Consider the following 18,080-nt stretch of genomic DNA (forward strand, 5'->3'; position numbering starts at 1 on the left):
ATATTTTTCTATTTGGAGTGTAGTCGTTATTCATAACGCTTCCTCATTTATAGCAGTTTGTACTACCGATCGCGATCGTAGGATGCCTTACTCTACAAATATGTGGTGCGATTTAGAGGTTTTCTACTTTAGTGTAATGGATATCATTGAAGGAGATTAAGAAATCCTCTATTGAATCTGCAAGGCAAGGATTAGTGGAGATGGTCTTTGTCTTTGAGAAATACCTACCTACCAACATGCTCATGATACGAATAAACCTTCTTGTGCATCTTGTAAATGAAGTGGAGATTGCTGGACATGTCCATACGCAATGGATGTTATTCTTGGAGTGCTTCATGAAAACCCTGAAAGGCTTTGTGCAACAACAAGATCGGCCAGAAGGTACCATGGCTAAAGGTTGGTTGGTGTCTAAGGCGCTAGTACATATTTCACAATGGCTACCAACGGTGGATTCAGACAAAAGTATGCTATGGTTGCTGAAGGATGATGATAGACTGATCGAAGATGTGGTGATTGAAAATGGGATATAAAAAAGAATGGATGCTGCAATGGAGGAGAAAGTGAATTGATTTTGTATGTTGCACCATGCCTCTATGGAGACGTGGCTTCCTAGGTACCAGCAAGCTAGAAAAGATCAAGAGGAAGCACGATCTAAATTTTGACATGTAGTATGCGCCATCGACTGATTCGATATCTCAAAGGCATGGAGGAGATTCCGCGGTTAATATCAATGTGATGGTTGCATGGAGCTTTGGCCGCAGCATCTCACGAAGGAGCGGAGGTTTCAATCGAGGAGTGGGAATTCTCGATGGGATGTAGTTCAAAGGTGATGACGTGTTTAGGGTTTGTTGTATCTATATTCTATATGCGACAACTAATTGAGTGTTTCAATGTACAATACAAAACATATAGTGTGGCTTGGTCACACAGACGACACTTCTACATGGAGTATATCAACAAAATACACTCCACAATAGATTGTGGTATCATGGCAAAGTTTGAGCAAGAGAACCGACGACAAGCAACGGATCCAAACACAGTTATAGATGAGATGGAGTATTTTGGGAACTTGCAAAGTATTATCATGGTGGATTACCGTAGCTTCTCCATGATCCTATTTGATGTGTAATGGTTCAAAGTGGTACTTGAAGGAGTTGGAGCAACAATTTGACAAGGTCCATCTGGATTTCTTGAAATAGATTTCGAAAAAATATGGACGGATTTGTGTAACACGTTTTTATTTCCGACCCATTGTGAACAAGTGCATGAACTCATGTTTTTTAAAATTTTATTACGACATGGTACATGTCACAAAAGTTAAATCTCTCTTGTACGTGATTTTGAACATGTAATTTTCTATCCAAGCCCGCGACAACCTCGATGGTGGTATGTTATACCTTTAGCTCCTCGAAGTGCAAGAGTATATGATCAAAGCGATGCTTCGAGTGTAGATGAGGATAGTATGCAAATAGAGGGGTTGATATTGCAAGGGGTGGAGGACATTGAAAGCTTGGAGCATGTAGAGGAGCCAGAATCGTGTAACAATGATGGAAATACTAGAGTCTAAGATTTATTGGAGAATGAGGTGGACTCATCCTTTTGTGATGACATATATATCGACCTTCCAGTGTATACAAGGTTGTGTCAAGAGATTGACATGGGACCATAGGGTACTTCATACTTGGAGCATCCACCTACTCAATTTGTTGACGAATCGCATATAAGGGTACATAAGATATGCATTTAAAGTAAGATCATTTTTTAAAGATTTATATTACCGCGCTCTGTATGATTTATATTGATTATGTTAACATCACATTTTGTCTATGCAAGTGACCTTTGTGGATATTTAGATCGTACGATGAGTCAAGGGATGAGCAACAAGGAGCTATAAGAGATCTTCACGTATATGTCTCTAGATCAAATGGATCGATTGAGAGATATGGCAGACCAGAAGCTGTCTCGCACACCATCAAGCAGTTTTGTTAGATCTACTTCCGTGTGCTCTGATGCTTCAGTGTTCAATAGACGAGGTCGACGCTCCAGACTTGGGCCAAACAAAGGGAGTGGTTCTAGGGGATGCTACCAAGACATGGATGCAGTGAGCTTGTGGTCGGCTTGGGATAATGGTGCTACTCCTCACTCTTGTGGTGGTTTGAGATAGTGTGGCTTAGGTGGTTGTTGTGGAGGTACCAATGCAGTGTCTTCGTCTTGTCATTCTACTAGAATTGCGTCACCTATGGGATTTGTCATACCTGTGGGGACATCTACTCCAATCACTCCAACTTTTGCTCAACCGTCCGTAGGTGGCACTCTTATGGGTGCTACTCCGAGAGATACTATCCCCATAGCTACACCAAATGTACAGGGGTCTCCTAGATATGCCCAAGAGCATGGTTGCAGGTGGGAGAGGATAGATCTTGGGCATATCCCAGAGGGATATGGATGCCTTTTAGATGATAGGACAGGAGCCATCAACATGAATGATGAGGGGAGGAGGGTGATGGCTCGTATGAGAGAGTTATGCCGACAAGTTTTTTTGCACAACGTCTTGGATCATTGGAAGAACATACCAGAGGGGAGCAAGGACTATATAATAGCATCCTTGCATGAGGAGTTTTCGGTACCTGCCCATAGCAGATAGGTTTTCCATAGGCTGGGTGATGGAGTGCATGCGTGCATACATGTGACACAAACGATCGGATGCATGAAAAACACTTAAGAGTGGGGCCTCAAAGCCCGAGTGGCTAGATGTAGACGAATGACACTAACTTAGGGAGGAGGCTACAAATTCTCCAGGATGTTGGAGACAGCAGCCCGAGGCAACGAGGGCACGACTGGAGGTAGGACATTCATCATCTTGGAAGTGGCGGCCACAGAACATATCTAGAGAACTTTTTAAGTTTTTATTTTTTTTTTCTTGCTTATTTTTTTGCAATATCCCCTGTACTAACAATCGTGTTTCTAATAGTTGTATTTTGTTTCTTTGTAGCACTCCATTACAAACTGCAATCCCTCCGGCCTAGAGACTCGATATGCAGAGAGACATAGTCTCACTGCATTGATCGACCAATTGTATGGACACGGTGGCCCTGTAAGTCACTTATCTTTCTTATATGTAGTTACTAAATTTAATTAAAATGCATTATTGTATGGTGGACTGATGTGTAGTTGTTTCCTTTTTTGCAGATTCTATTCGATACTCCTTTGCAGCGGGACGAGGTTTCGGATGGCGAGGATGTATAGCTCACCCTTGGATTGGTGGAGCTCACATACTTTTCTTTTCTGGTCACGTGATTTGTGTAGGCATTTTCTATCTAGTAGTAGTAACTTGCCATGATTGTACCGTCACTTTCATTATACTTTCATTACACACTGCAAGGGTCTTTGAAGAAGTTATTAGAGTGGATGACTAGCTCAAGGAAAGAGGCTTCAAAGGCTCAAATCATGAAGAGTCCAGTGCCAAGAGTTCTGAGAGATATTCAACGCCGTGTGAGAGAGAAGACTCAAGCACTCAGGACAATGGGAAGGGTACTGAATTGCGACAAGAGCTAGTAGAGATTAGAATGGATATAGCCAAACTATAGGAGATGATGAGACGACCAAGGTGCCCACACATCCAATGCATGCATTATGGCGAAACCCACTTGCCAACTGAGTGTTGGAACCCTAGGTCATGACCTTGTACTAATTGTGGTAGGTTCGGCCATGACACCATGCGTTGTCGATTACCTCAAAGGCTCCCATACCGCTATCTTATGGTCAATCCCACCTTGCAAATAGGCCACTTAGCTTCTTTGAAAGGCGAGCCCCATTGGCTCTCCTGGCATGGAATGATGCTAAAATGACCATCCCTAGGATGGAAATCAATCCCACATGTATCCCTAGACCACTTGGACCCTAGGTGACCTATCCACCGAGTGACACTCCAGTCCACTATGTGGATGAGCCTAGCAATGATGAGCCTTATGTAAACCCGTACATGTCATACAATGACAAAGGAAACGCTATCCTCATGGACTATTTGTTAGATATGATCAATGCCCCACCCTCATTAGGTGCTACCAATGATCCGTGGTGCTCAAAGTTGTAAGGCCCCCATTATGAGGAGAATCCAAATGTGAGCCCGGACATTGGTTGAGTCCTGACTTGTATATCAGATGAGGTCTATGTGACCGGATGGCAAAAAGGTGACTGTTGTGGGTCTAATCTTTGGGTTAGACGGAGTGGTTAAGCTAGTAGCAACTCAAGGCGCACTGCATTGAGTTGCGGGGTAAGCGGGGGTCCAAGGGCAGCGCCCCCGACCCGATGGTAAAGGGAATATTCCCTGGAATATTCCCTGGCCGACTAGTGGAGGCTCATATGGTAGGTCGATCAACAGGCCGACCTAACGACCTTCTCGGGCTATAAAAGTTAAACCCCTTCGCAGCCATCTCTCACTTATCTTTCACCCAGTCAGAGTTGTTGTTCCAACTAGCCTTAAGCTCTTCACCTATCTTCTGTCTAGATCACCATCTAAGCTTCACATAGTGGAAGTGCACGAGTGGACAGAGCCATCTTTGTATCAGTTGTTTGAGTTAAAGAATTTACTAATTCTCCTCTTATCTGTTGTGTACTCTCTATCTCTTTCTCAGATTCTGTTCGCTGCGCCGTGTAATATTTTACACTATTGACCAGTATCGGTGATGATGTTGGTAGAGGGAGACGTAGAGGTCTAGGAGGGCAAACCCAAGAACCAAACGTGTGTTGGAGTTATAGTTACCCAAGACACATTTCTTCATGTTGCCTCGAGAGGGAGCAAGCAAATAGAGATAAGACTAACTTGAGATGAGTTGAGTGTGGAATCACCCATCTCTTTGTTGATTTCCCTAGGCAAAGGCCATCCTCTAGCTTCGAAACCAAGCCATTGGTTCCATTGGGATTGTTCGGTGTCGAGACACTCGACGGGGAGGCCACACCTATCCCTTACATGTCATGACCCATGCACAAACAAAGCAGGCTGGCATATCATTGCCAAGGCTTAAAATCCTTGATCCAACATCAGTTGAAAAGAATAGTCAGAGATGAAGGAGGAAGAGACCAGATGCCAAGGTTACCCTCAAAACTGAAAGAGCCATGACACTACAGATTGGGGGGGAAAGTCATTGATGTCGAAGAAGGGATGTCGGTGCCTCCTCAGATGGCTAAAAGGGGAAGTGGTAAGGTCAAGGAGTATCCCAACCCGAAGTGCCAACTGGAGGCCATCAAGAAGGTGAAAGAATGGGTGAGGGAGGCCCAAAAGCACCTAAAGGGCATTGAATCCATACTTGAGGATGAGATCGAGAATCTCTCAAGCATAGACACCCCAATCTCTCTTCCACATCCAAAATCAAGGGAGGCGATGAAACCATAAGCTGGGCCGCTTGGAAAAGTTTAAATTCTTCAAGCCAACAAAATAATCAAGGCCATTGATAAAAAACCATAGACCTAGAAGATAGGCCAGTGACTAGCAACCTCCTCAATATACTGGTGACGACCCTGGTGACTATGGGCTTAGGCAACTTGCTTAGGCAACACCCAATCCTATGGCGGGAGCTTAAGTAATGGGTTGAAGAACCAAATGAGCCAATTGCCACAGTCTTGTCTCAGCATGATGCAGGAACTCAAATACCGAGCTTGATGTTGCACTCCATGCCTTAATCCCTGCAGGTCAATGCCTTTTAGGAAGGCACGGAAATGCATGTAGTCCTACTAGTCCTAGCATTGTGAGACATCACTAGAAAGGGGATCGTGGACATAGGGCCAGGAGTGAATGGGCTAAGCCATGCAGTACTCTAAACTTGGGATAACCCATCGGTCAAGACTGCTGAGTTTAACGCCACACTGGTAAATGGAATGAAGGTGAAGCCATTCGGAGTGAAAAATTGGCCAGTAAAGATTGCAGGGATCGAATTCTCTGTTGACTTTATAGTCATGAAGGGAGTGGACTACGATATCCTGCTAGGCCGACCCTGGATGCGCAACGCGAGAGTCGTAGAAGAATAGGCCAATGGTCTTATCTTCTTATGCAATCGAATAGAAGCTATGAGAATAGAGATCAATACATGGAAGACTACACCAATTGGTCTCGACACCATCTCAACCATGTTGAACGGAAATGGAAAAACTAGGGGATCCTATGAGGCTCTTACCAGGTATATCTTGTTCCTTGAGGACGAGCGAGACTGGATGCAGGTTCTTGCTACCATCAACCTACCATTCTCAGATACTGAGGAGTACGAACAAGTTGTCAAGGAAATTGATAATTTCAAGGATACACCTTCCATGACAGTCTTCATGATGAGTGGGAGTCTACGTGGAAGACCCACTCATGTTGTATTCCGAGTCCCAAACAATAGATGCGCACTCTAAGAGATCCTAGGGTACTTAACTAACAAGTTGACTGGAAATCCACCAATGAAACTTAAGCCACTTCAAGATCTCTTGGATGAGCTTGAATGCAATGGTCCAAGGTACATGATTTGAACTTGAAGTACAATTGGACCTAACTCCTTGACCAACAATAAGGGAATTGTTAGAACTAGGAGAATCAAGAGCAATCTGACAAAGACAGCTTTGATGACAAATATCAAGATTGTTGTTCTTTCATTGATGAGAGTGAAAGGAAAATTGATACCCTAGAGTACGACACTGGGATGCATATAATCGAACAAATACAAGTAGACCCCAGACTACACAAGCAAAGCACAGTTAGAGTGGAGAAGGCATTCTGACATAAAGACTCCAATCAAACTTGGTTAGAGTACACAGGTGTAATTGACTATGAGCAGGCAAGCCTAGCCCAAGCAAGTGACACACCATTGTTGCGAAGAAAAAACTCACCTTCTTAGCTACAACCACTAGGAGAGAGCCCCTCTTTTAGCGAAGACGCAGAGTTCAATTCTAAATCTGAAGTCAGCTGAGATAGTGACCAAAAAATACCTTAGCCTCCCAAGACCAGATGCACTAAGGGGAACCTACCCATCCACCTACGACGCAAACAGTTAAAGGAGGAACTACAAATATGAAGCAAAGAAATGTGGACATATGAACAATGAAAACCACAAGACTTACCAAAATGATTCACAAGGTTCAAAAAGGGAGATAGGGTGGTGATCTTGCTAAGAGCCAAACAATAGGGACAAGCAAACAAACCAATCAAGGGACCCACCAAGGTTAAAGAGGTCAATTTAGCAAAGGAAGGGGAGATCCCACGACCTATCTTTATAGTCGATGACTTGGTTGAGCAAGATGAAGCAAGTCTCGTTACTCTTTTGCGAGAGTATACAGACCTCTTTGCTTTGTCCCTAGAAGAACTTAAAGGGGTATACCTGAGTGTGGTGACCCACAACATACCGATGACACTTGACGCAATGCCTGCCAAGAAACAACCATATCCCATGAATCCAAAGCAGGCTCACACTGTTAAGAAAGAGATTGAAAATTTGATGAGAGCGGGATTCATCTACAAAATCAAACACATGGATTGGGTCTCACCCATAGTCATCGTCCTAAAAAAAAAAGGAAAGATTTGAGTGCATGTTAGTTACAAGAAGGTAACACAGCTACAAAGAGAGATAATTACCCACTGCCATACAGAGAGCATATGCTTGAGAGAGTAGCTGGAAAGAAGGCCTACAATTTTTTGGATGGGTTCTCCGGGTACAATGAGATGCAAATGTATCCTAACGATAGGCATAAGATGGCATTCGCCACTAAATGGAGAGTCTTTGCCTACATAGTCATGCCTTTTGGATTAACTAACACACCAATCACTTTCCAACGACTGATGTGTAGAATATTCAAAGACATGTTGAGGAAGGAATTAGAAGTCTTTGTGGAAGACTTGTATATTCACTCTGCTTTGACGAGAACACTTAGACAGACTCTGAGTGGTCTTTGAACGATATCAGCTATACCATCTCTCATTGAACCCCTTGAAATGCCTGCTCTGGATGTATCCTAGGACACGTGGTGTTAAAGAATGGCATTGCCACAAATTCCTCCAAGACCAATGTCATTGTTGATCTTCCACCCCAACTGATTACAAGGATGTTTAGTGCTTCTTAGGACATATTGAGTACTTTCGACGGTTTGTGTTAAACTATGTATTGATTGTTAGACCTCTATACAAGTTGTTGATTGTATTCGAATGGACCAAAGAATGCCAACACGTGTATGAGGAATTGAAAAAGGCTCTAACCACTACACCCATACTACGAGCCCCAAATTGGACACTAACATTCCATGTGCACATCGATGCTTTGAAATTCACACTAGGAGCTGTGTTGTGCCAACCTGGTGAACCCCAATTATCACACGACAACCCTTCGAGAAATGGGGGATTGATTTCATCGGACCCATTAGCCCTGTAGCATTGTATTCACAAGTCAAATACATTATTGTGGCTACCGATTATCTAACAAAATGGGTAGAAGTGCGATCTAGAATAAAGAATGATGCTCGACCACTTGCTAAGTTTCTATGGGAGCAAGTGATCTCATGATTCCGCTATCACATTGAGCTAATTAGTGACCAAGGCACCCACTTCATCAATGAAGTGATAGCTCACCTCCTCTCCTTATTCCTAATCATCCATTGGAAATCCTCTCCTTATTACCCACAGGCGAATGACCAAGTCAAATAAACAAATAAATTCCTAATAAATGTCCTAACTAAGGCCATCTCTACTTCACGCAATGCTTAAGATAACAATTTGATGGCAGGCTTATGGGCCTACTACACAACTTACAAGATGCTTGTAGGACAAATCCCCTCTAAATTTACATATGGTAGAGAGGCAATCCTTCCCTTGGAATTCTTGGTACCAAGCCTCAGGATCGTCCTTTAAGAAAGATGGGATGGGAGGGGGGCATGGATAAAACGTGTGATCGAATTCCAACTCTTAACGAAAACTTAGCTTCTAGCCACCCATGCGCTAATATGCAAAAATGTAAGACGCAAATCCTAGTTTGAGAGGTATGTCAAGCAGCGCAACTTCAAACAAGGTGACTTAGTATTGATGTACTCAGTCAAAGGACATAAGCAAAAAATGAAGTTTCGAGGGCTAGGAACTTTTAAGGTTTGAACTATCAACCAGATAGGAAATGTAGAACTTGAAACCCTAGAGGGTGAGGGCATAGGCTTCTTCAATGGCAGCCCCATAAAGTACTTCCCTCCCACACACCCATTGCATAAACCCCCAATGCTAGCACCCCCTATTCGCATGCAAGTAGTTGCCATCACTAAGATGGACAGTGAGGATGAGGAAGCAATAGAACTAGCCTACCTCAACATAATGGTCACCGTCGCTAATCACACATGTGCTTTCAATGCATTGATTGATGAGGGAGCTGATTTTAATATCTTAACCCATGACCATTGGACCCAACTTGGTAAACCACAGTTGTAGTAGCCCACTAATACTAATCTCACCGCTTATGGAGGCCAACCCTACAAACTTTTAGGAAAGTGCAAGTTTGTAGTTTCTATCGAGTCTAAGAGAATGTAGATACTTTTCTATGTGTTGCCCAACACTAAGGAAAGGCACTACTCAAACGCCATCTTCAATCTTGACCACACGAAATGTCCCATTAGAGCCACTCAAACCACAAGAGATTCAAGCCATTAAATCCATGGAACCTCTAAAGCCTAGGTCAGCAAGGCATAAGCCAATATATCACCCAAAATGGCAACCTCTTACTAACAAATCAACCACATCTAGTCCCGGTGATGCCCCTCCTCAACTCTCAAACGCACCGAGTAGTATGTCAACCATAGCCACAACTCTGCCCATCCAACATAAGGCCAAGCTACAACCTTAGGAGCAAACCAAGCGACAAACATTAGCTGTTGACCTGTCTAGCGCTATCAAACCTCAACCACCTGGCGCGCTTAGACCCTCTTATGAGAGGCAACCAATTCTAACATTGGCTGTGGATTTAGCTAAAAATACTGGGGTGACTTGGTTTCTTGCCTCCGACACTTGGATACTACTTTCATGACATTGGCTAAAAGCTACAGTCTACTAGACTTAGGCCTCTTGGAAGAACCTATAGCAATGGAAGCATGAGCACTCCCTTGCTCTTGGTAGGAGTTAGAATTTGTATTTGTTAAAGCTTCCAAAGCAGTTGAGGAGTTGATTGCAACCAGTTATCCAAGGAACAAGCAATCAAATGGCATGTCATTATGTTTTATAGCAAGAACATGATAAAGGCCACATACCAGGATATTGAGAACTTGCAATAGCTTGTTGACAACAACTCACCCTTCTTGCCGAAATGGTATGCTCTATGATTGCAATGGGAGCTAGACGGATGCCAAATAATGAAAAAAGTTGAGCAATGACATGCAATCAGGGCACCGGAGTACGATCCCACCTATGTAGCCCCAACTTCATATAGAGTATTGAGCACCATCCGTAATTGACCCCTCAATGAACATATTACATGACATCCTTATTTAGATTGCATCCTCACTGAGGATAAGTTGCATGTTGCCAAGCGAATGGACTCTAGTGACTTCTTGCTTGATGTCCTTCCGAATTAGATGGCTATGCTAATTTAGAATATAATCCAAATTTCTATGCCTAGCTCATGTAGAAATTGATTACTAAGATGATTTGTTGAAGTCCCTTCATCTTCTAACCCTTTAATCCTAAGAAGGATTCTTCTCATTTTAGGGGGGAAAGGGTAAGGTCAATCAAACCAAACACATAAGGAAAACAATAAAGGAAAAGCACACATTGCAAGAGTAGGATGAAACAACTTGTGATTGAGGAAAATGCCAATAAAAGTGAAAACAATAGACTAATGGGAGGAAAAAGTCTACTTCTTCACAAACATTTTAGTTTGGCAAGTATGTAGTCGTTTCTCATTGCTTGTAATTATTCTAAAAAACACGAATGGTGAATATGGCTTCATGACAGGCACCTATCATGGTAGGCTAAGAAAAAGCTAGTAAGCTACCTTTTTCAGAGGAAAAGCAAGCAAAATACGGGCTTTCCGTGGAAACGCGAGCCTTCAACTAGTTAAAATTCTAGCATATCTTCAACCTAGAAGACGTGGCCATTGAAGAATGGTGGTGAGGCAGATCATTGAGCAATGCAATCTACAGAAATAAATGGAAGCATTCAGCCAAGGGCTAGACTACTTCCACTGTGTAAAGTTCTTGAGGACTTTTCACAAAACCACGGCACCATAACTATGCATAAGGAGAGGAAACTCGCGAGGTGCAAATTGAATCTACCCCTGGAGCTAGTGGAAAAGGCATTGGGCTTGGCAAACAAAGTAGAAAGGAAGCCAAAAAGAGAAGTATATGCCTTGCTAGGGATGGACAAGCTAAAAGTCCACACTAATGATAGCATAATCTTGGCAGATATTCCTGACCCTGAAATCCAACTCCAAGCCAAGATGGTACATGCGCAATTTTATAGCCAAAGATACAACTCCATAATGAGTTATATCAACGTCCCCTTGCTAGAGAGTGTCGCAACAAGGTTGGTGGATGAGGTAAACCTCAACTGGTTCATGAGGAAGACTATCGAGACCTCAGCAAAAGCCTTGGCAATGAGAGGGTAGCCTGCTGGAGAAGAATCTCCTGCCCCAAAGCTAAAAGGAAAGCTTCATCTTCAAAGGCTGCAACCCTTGGATTTTGTGCGGTCCTTGGGATGACATGAGTAGGAAGAAGGAGGAGAAGGGGTGGATGAAACACCAAGCAGGTTGCCACCTCACCAAGAAGGGGAGGCACAGTCTAGTGAAAGGACATTGAGTGAAGAAGAAGGCAAGGAACAAGAAGAGAAAACTAGTCAAGAAGAGGCTAGGAAGACAAATAAGAAAACTGCAAGAGAACAATATGAGGAGCAAAGGAGGAAACAAGAAAAGATAGACTTGCAAAAGGCCCACAGGGAGTCCAAAAAGGTAGAGGAGGAAAGGAAGAAAAATTAGGAAGAGGAGGAGGAGGAGTTGAGGAAAAAAGAGAAGGAAGACATGGCCCTCACCACGTGTAAGTCCATTGAGCAGTCGTCTAGGTATGATGAGCCGGAACCTACGAGCCCCATCATAAACGAAGGGCCATCGAGCTCAAGTGTGTATGTTCCTAAGTTTGTATAACTTGCAGTGCAAGAAGGCAAGGGCAAGGCTTCGATCACCCCCATTCCTATCCTCCTGATGCCCACTACCACTAGTGCCATATCAACTGCCACTTCAACGACCTAGGTAGATGCCAACAACCTAATGGCTTGGGTCCAATACTTTCTGAATAAAGAAATGGGCCAAGGAGGAGGAGAAGGAACCCCCTGGTAGGAACCAAAAGACCGATTGCGGAAAACGCCAAGTCGAGGCAAGACCCTGAGAAGCAAAAGGTGGTAGGCTCTACAACCTTGGTCTCCACAACAACAGAGAGGCCACCCAAAGAATACGATAAGTATGCCAAGGAGCTCCTCTCTCAATTAGAGAGAGCCAAGGAGGAGAAGAGAACTGCAATACCAGAGCTGGAAGCTGAGAAGAAGGCCATGGCTACATTCCAATTGGAGAGAATATGCCAAATGGCCATGGCTGATGGCCATGCCCAAAGGGAAGTCAATGAGCTAAAAGAGCAGCTATAAGCTAAGGATGAGACAGAAGATGAATGGAAAGTGCACTTGAATGAAGAAACCAAGACCACACAATGCCTATGGAAGCAAAATGAAGAGATTGTGACACTCTATAAAGATCTACAAGCTCAAATGGAGAAAATCACTAAAGCCAGGAAAGAGCTAGAGGAGTTGAGGGAGGAAAGAGCTTGTATGTATGTGTAATGTGTCCACCTATTATTATTCGGAACACGTCTTAGCAGTCCATCGGAAAAGATGTCTAGAAAACTCCGCCCGGCACTCCCATGGAATGTTACGGGGTTTGCGATCTAGGACTTTCCACTTCTGCCACGTAGTGGAAGTATTTTGACCGTTCCCACTTAGGACCGACCTGAATTAGGGTTTTCCCTATTGGTCATTTCCTAACGGCAACTAGCGTCAAACCCGAGTGAACTACTTTACGCAGCAATGGCAGGTCCGAAGCGGATTCACGTTGCACTTGGTTCAAGGAGAATGGGAAACGAGAGGGATGCGAAGATCAACCTCTCTGCCATAAGGCATAGTCCCATTCATTTCCCCTAAAACAGTGTAAATCGAGATCAATAACCCTAGGTCAATGCTTTTGTTGTTCGTGTTTGTTGATGACCTTCTGGCTGTCCATCATGATTTGAGAAAAGTTCTCGGCCAACCGGGACCATCCATCCGTAGGACGGACCTATGGCCACATCCACCGCACTTCCCTCGGTTGTTTTAGGTATTTAATTACCTAACACATTTAGTTGGACATGTATCACTCAACTTCCTTAATTAACCCATTAGGCACTAGTTCCTTCACGTAATCATATCACTTGACATAGAAAAGCAATATCAAACAAGTTCCTTTTTAACAGGTTTATCATATTTATCTTTGAAATACATAATTCCAGCCCGTAGGCTTATCCACAATCTGCCCGAAGGCTATCTAGCAATCCACATGGATCACTAATCCAAGATTCCGCCCGTAGACTAGTATGAAGGCCTCGAGATCCAATCCCGAGTCATAATAGCCTCTTGTGCAGGGCCTGGAAGGCGAGGGATTTACGGCCACAACCCCCCCTTGCACCCAAGCATCCTCCTGCTCCAAGTAGCGCTTAACGCAGAGACCTCTTGTGGTAGGTTCGGTCAACCTTCCCGGTGCGGTTAATAACCCCCTTGGTTAGTTTCAAGCAGGTAGTCGGGGGTAACTGAAGCTGCCTCTCCCTTCAGGCCTTCAACCTGAAGCATTAGATATCCATTTATCATTTAATTCATTGGTCAAACAAAGCAAAACAGTGCTCTTAAATCGGTAACAAGCACAAACATTTCCATTGGTCGTTTATTGTTGGCCAACTGCTAAGGAGTGAATCCTTCTTTTCAAATGCTTCCAGCACTCGAACCGGGATGAATTGCGACCTGGCAAGATCCCCTATATCCTGGGTTAGGGCCGTACCCCATTAACCCGACTTGGTCAATACCTTAAATTCATATGTTATTCCACTTTATTGGTTTGTCCTTTGCTCTAAGCAATTATCTTTACCCCAGAAAGATACTGTACTAGGACGATTATTCATCCTCTTGCAAGATAACTTGCATAAGAATCTGCAAACCTCATTCCAAGAAATGGCCATTCCCTTGTGATCCAATCACAAGATCATACGACTCTGCACTTGTTGCACAAGTGTCGCATCAAACTATGGGACTATTCTACCCATCAAATGGAGTCATGAAACAATCCGTTCCAGATTACATTAGACTGATGTTGTCAGTTCTAGGGTTTCGAGTTCCATCTTCTTAGCGAAAGATTCTTAGGTACAAACCCTAGATCACTTCTCAAATATATTCCACTGTCCCTACATTCGGTGAATGGGGGCAAGTATTTAGGGTATAGGAGTTTCTGTTTTAGCAATACGTGTGACTAGATCACGTATTAAATCCTATTGAATTCTTTGGAATTGAATTAACTCTTTCTAAAATGAGTACTCCGCAGGTTTAGGTGTTTAGGTTTATGCCAATTTGTTTAATTCATGATGATAATTACGCTATCATTTCCATAAACACATGACTCATTGTCTATGCATAAATTGATTTTCAACCCTTAAATTATCGACTTAAGATCAAGCATAGGTTAGGTTATAACCTAATTTCCAACTAACCATCCTATAACTTGCGAACAGGATTCACACTAAACAAGCAACCTTTTACTAGAAATTATGCAGTTGAAAAAACGATAATTGACTAGAGTTATGCAACGTAAGAAACATTTCATGCCTTGCAATTTCCTATGGATTCTTAGCAATTCCCATGATGAGTCATTGCGAAGAAGATACGGCCTAATAATGTGACATGCAATTTTTATACTTCCATGTCTAAACGGAGTGCATTATCTGAATTCCATTTTTGTAAATATGGACTAAATGCATATCAATTTTCTAAAGCATTTAAGACAAAAAATGCATCTTATTTCCAACATTTATCCTTGCACGATTATAACTATACCAAATAAAAATTAAGAAGCAGAACCTGGACTTGGGGTGAGATGTCCACGTGGATGCTAGGAGACGATCCTCCTGCAGCGGCTGTGCCTTGGGTTTTCTTAGGAGGCATCACGAATGCAGCCTTTGCATCGTGGATGCAGCTTTGCGAACTCTCTTTTTGAAATACAACTATCCTTTATGAGTCTTCTGTTCTTCCTTTCGTAGAAGCTCTTTGAAGGGATACTTGTGGAGGAGGGAAGAAACCACGGAAAGGGTCCAAAACCCAAAAGGGGGTGTTTCAAAATCCTCTGCAAATAAGGCCCATTAAAGCCATGGGAAAGGCTTAATGGCCTTTTAAAGACTCACAAGAACAAGAAATAGAACCCTTATGAGGGCTTTTGTATGGGGAAAGAAGGTGTCACAAAAAACCCTTAACACCCTCTTCTCTTTTACATGTGGGGGGAAAAAAACAAGGTATGACAGGGCTAAAAATGGCATTTTTGCATGGGGAAAAAAAAAGGGGCTAAGGGGCCCTTAGGGGGATTTGAGATATGGGGGAGAAAAAGGGCTTTTAAGTAAAAGCTTTTGGGGGGAAAAAGGGCCTACGGGAGCCCTTAGGGAGGAATTTTGAGGGGGTGGGAAAAGGGCCTAAGGGAGCCCTTAGAGGAAATTTTCAAGGGAGGGAAAAGGGCCTAAGGGAGCCCTTAGGGAGATTTATAAACATGGGGAGGAAAAGGACCTTTAAGGTCAAACCTTTTTGGGGGGGGTACAGTTGACGGATGACCCTCACGGAATGGCATATGACGGCAGGGCGATCTCCTTGGTGGCGACCAATCTTCTGCTACTACTGTAGCTCACGACCTCTCCCAGCAATGATGACCACCTCCCTCTGGCTGCACAACAACCCAGCTCCTTGTCCATAGCATGATGTTCACTTCCTTTCACGGGGGCACCCACCGAGCTCACCACTTGCCAGCGTATCAACTTCTTCTCTCCCTCACGGCTACTATCCCTTAGTCGTGGGGTAATAACCCTCTCTCTCTCTCTTATGAGAGGCGGCAGCGTCGTCCTTCCGATCTCTGGCGACCACCTTGGTTTAAATAGGGGAGGGGAGGGGGATCCTCCCTCCCCTGCGTGGCATCACGCATGGCTCTCCCTCACTCCAAGCTCCACCAAGGAGCTTAATCACTCCTTCTATTCCCCTCCCCCTCCAGCTCGTCAGTCGGCTGGGGGGATAAGGGGAATAAAAAAATTTGTCATTTATCCAATTCCATTATCTTTTATTGAGGCAGTTCAGGAGTGCCTTCGGGATGTACAGTATGAAAGAGAGGTGGAGAGACTAAGCCAAGAGGCTACTATAGCACAGGAAGAGCAAAAAAAGCTAAGGGCATAGATGGAAGATCAAGAACGAAGGTTCATAGTGCTAGCTGAACAAGAGGGCAGAAGAATGGGCCAATCAGAACGAAAAAAGGGTCAAAGCAACCTTGCCATGTTACCTTGCTCAAGCCGAAAAATAAAAGATGTTCGTCGAAAGTACAATGGAGGCTGCACAAGTGAGCTTCCACACCCAACAATGCGCCTTCCTAGAAGTCCTATGGACATCACTCAAACAGAGAAGGGAGAGTCCATGGAAGCAATGAAAAAGAAGCTAGAAATGGCTCATAGGGCATTGAAGGCCAGACTGTAGATGCCACCACAACCTAGTAGAGTTGGCCCAAGCCGAGAAGAAGAATGCCATTATCTCCTATTGGCAGGCCTAACTTCATAGGAAGTGGATGCACTCGGGCTCCTCGAAGAAGAGCAGTAAGAGCCAAGTCGTTAGAGGGAGGTGGACATGAACTTTGAAATGGGACCACATGAAGAAGAGCAGAAACACGTAGACACCTCTACAAAAAGAAAGGTGGCACTTAGAGAAAGAAGGAAACAAATGGTTGAGGAGACAAGGAGAAAATGGAATTCGAGGGGAGTGAGGGCATCCTAGGCACCTATCCCACCATGTGCGGATGACACCCCACAAGCTTCCATGCCGACCTCATAATCTCAAAAATGAAAGAAATGGCCAGGAGAGAGAGCAGAACCCCACATTATGGGCCATAGAAGATGCAAAATTTTGGCAAAATAAAATTTTTGAAGTACCATGGTCTATGTCCGGCTACAAATGCCAACCTACATGGAGAAGAAGGGTTTGCAACACCAACCTAGACACTTGGATGGCCTTTTGCAATACTCAACCTTTTGAGCTGAATGACCTTGGATGGCCTTTTGTAACACTCAACCTTTCGAGCAGAATGAGCCAACCTTTATGCCCTACCCTCAAAGGGTGGGAGTGGATTTTGACTCAGTGTGCATGGCCGTTATGACTTCCCTGTAATCTATAATCCTCATCGTACTACATATGAAGATGCCCTTGTCTTCATGTTAGAGAACTTGTATGATACTCTAATCCAATTCACTAACAAATTCTGTTCATGCCTTGACCCCACCTTTATTACCACGTGTAATTACCTTAGTTTTTTTAGGATACTCCTTAGGCAAGACGCCACCCCGCAGGAGTGCGGCCTCCCAGTACTCCATTTTGATCCTAACTCTATAAATAGTTGTACGATGGCTCGACTAATTTTTCGAGCCACTCTATTGCCTTCATTTTGCTTAGCTCTACTAGAGGACATGAATGATAGTTGCTTTACCAGCTGCAATCATCCATTCCTCTCCATCACCACCCTTTAAGTGTGCCTAAACCTCAAGGGGTATCTCTAGAGACACTGATTCCTTAGTAAATCTATTAAGTCCCCTTCTCCACCTCACTTCGATGACGAAGATTAACTTCTCTCACAACTATGTAACTATTAAAAAAAAACTCCACGTTGCGTATCAATCACAACCACTGTACCTATAGGGGTCCTCAAGTTAGGAGCATTCGATGGCTTCAATTGGTTGGCTTTGCCCCTAACCCTATAGCCTCATTTTGATCCCCCACTTCACACCTAGGGCACATCAAG

This window comes from Lygodium microphyllum, chromosome 27, assembly GCF_053477565.2.
Source record: "Lygodium microphyllum isolate KBCC chromosome 27, Lygodium_microphyllum_v1.1.10, whole genome shotgun sequence".
NCBI classification, from domain to species: Eukaryota; Viridiplantae; Streptophyta; class Polypodiopsida; order Schizaeales; family Lygodiaceae; genus Lygodium; species Lygodium microphyllum.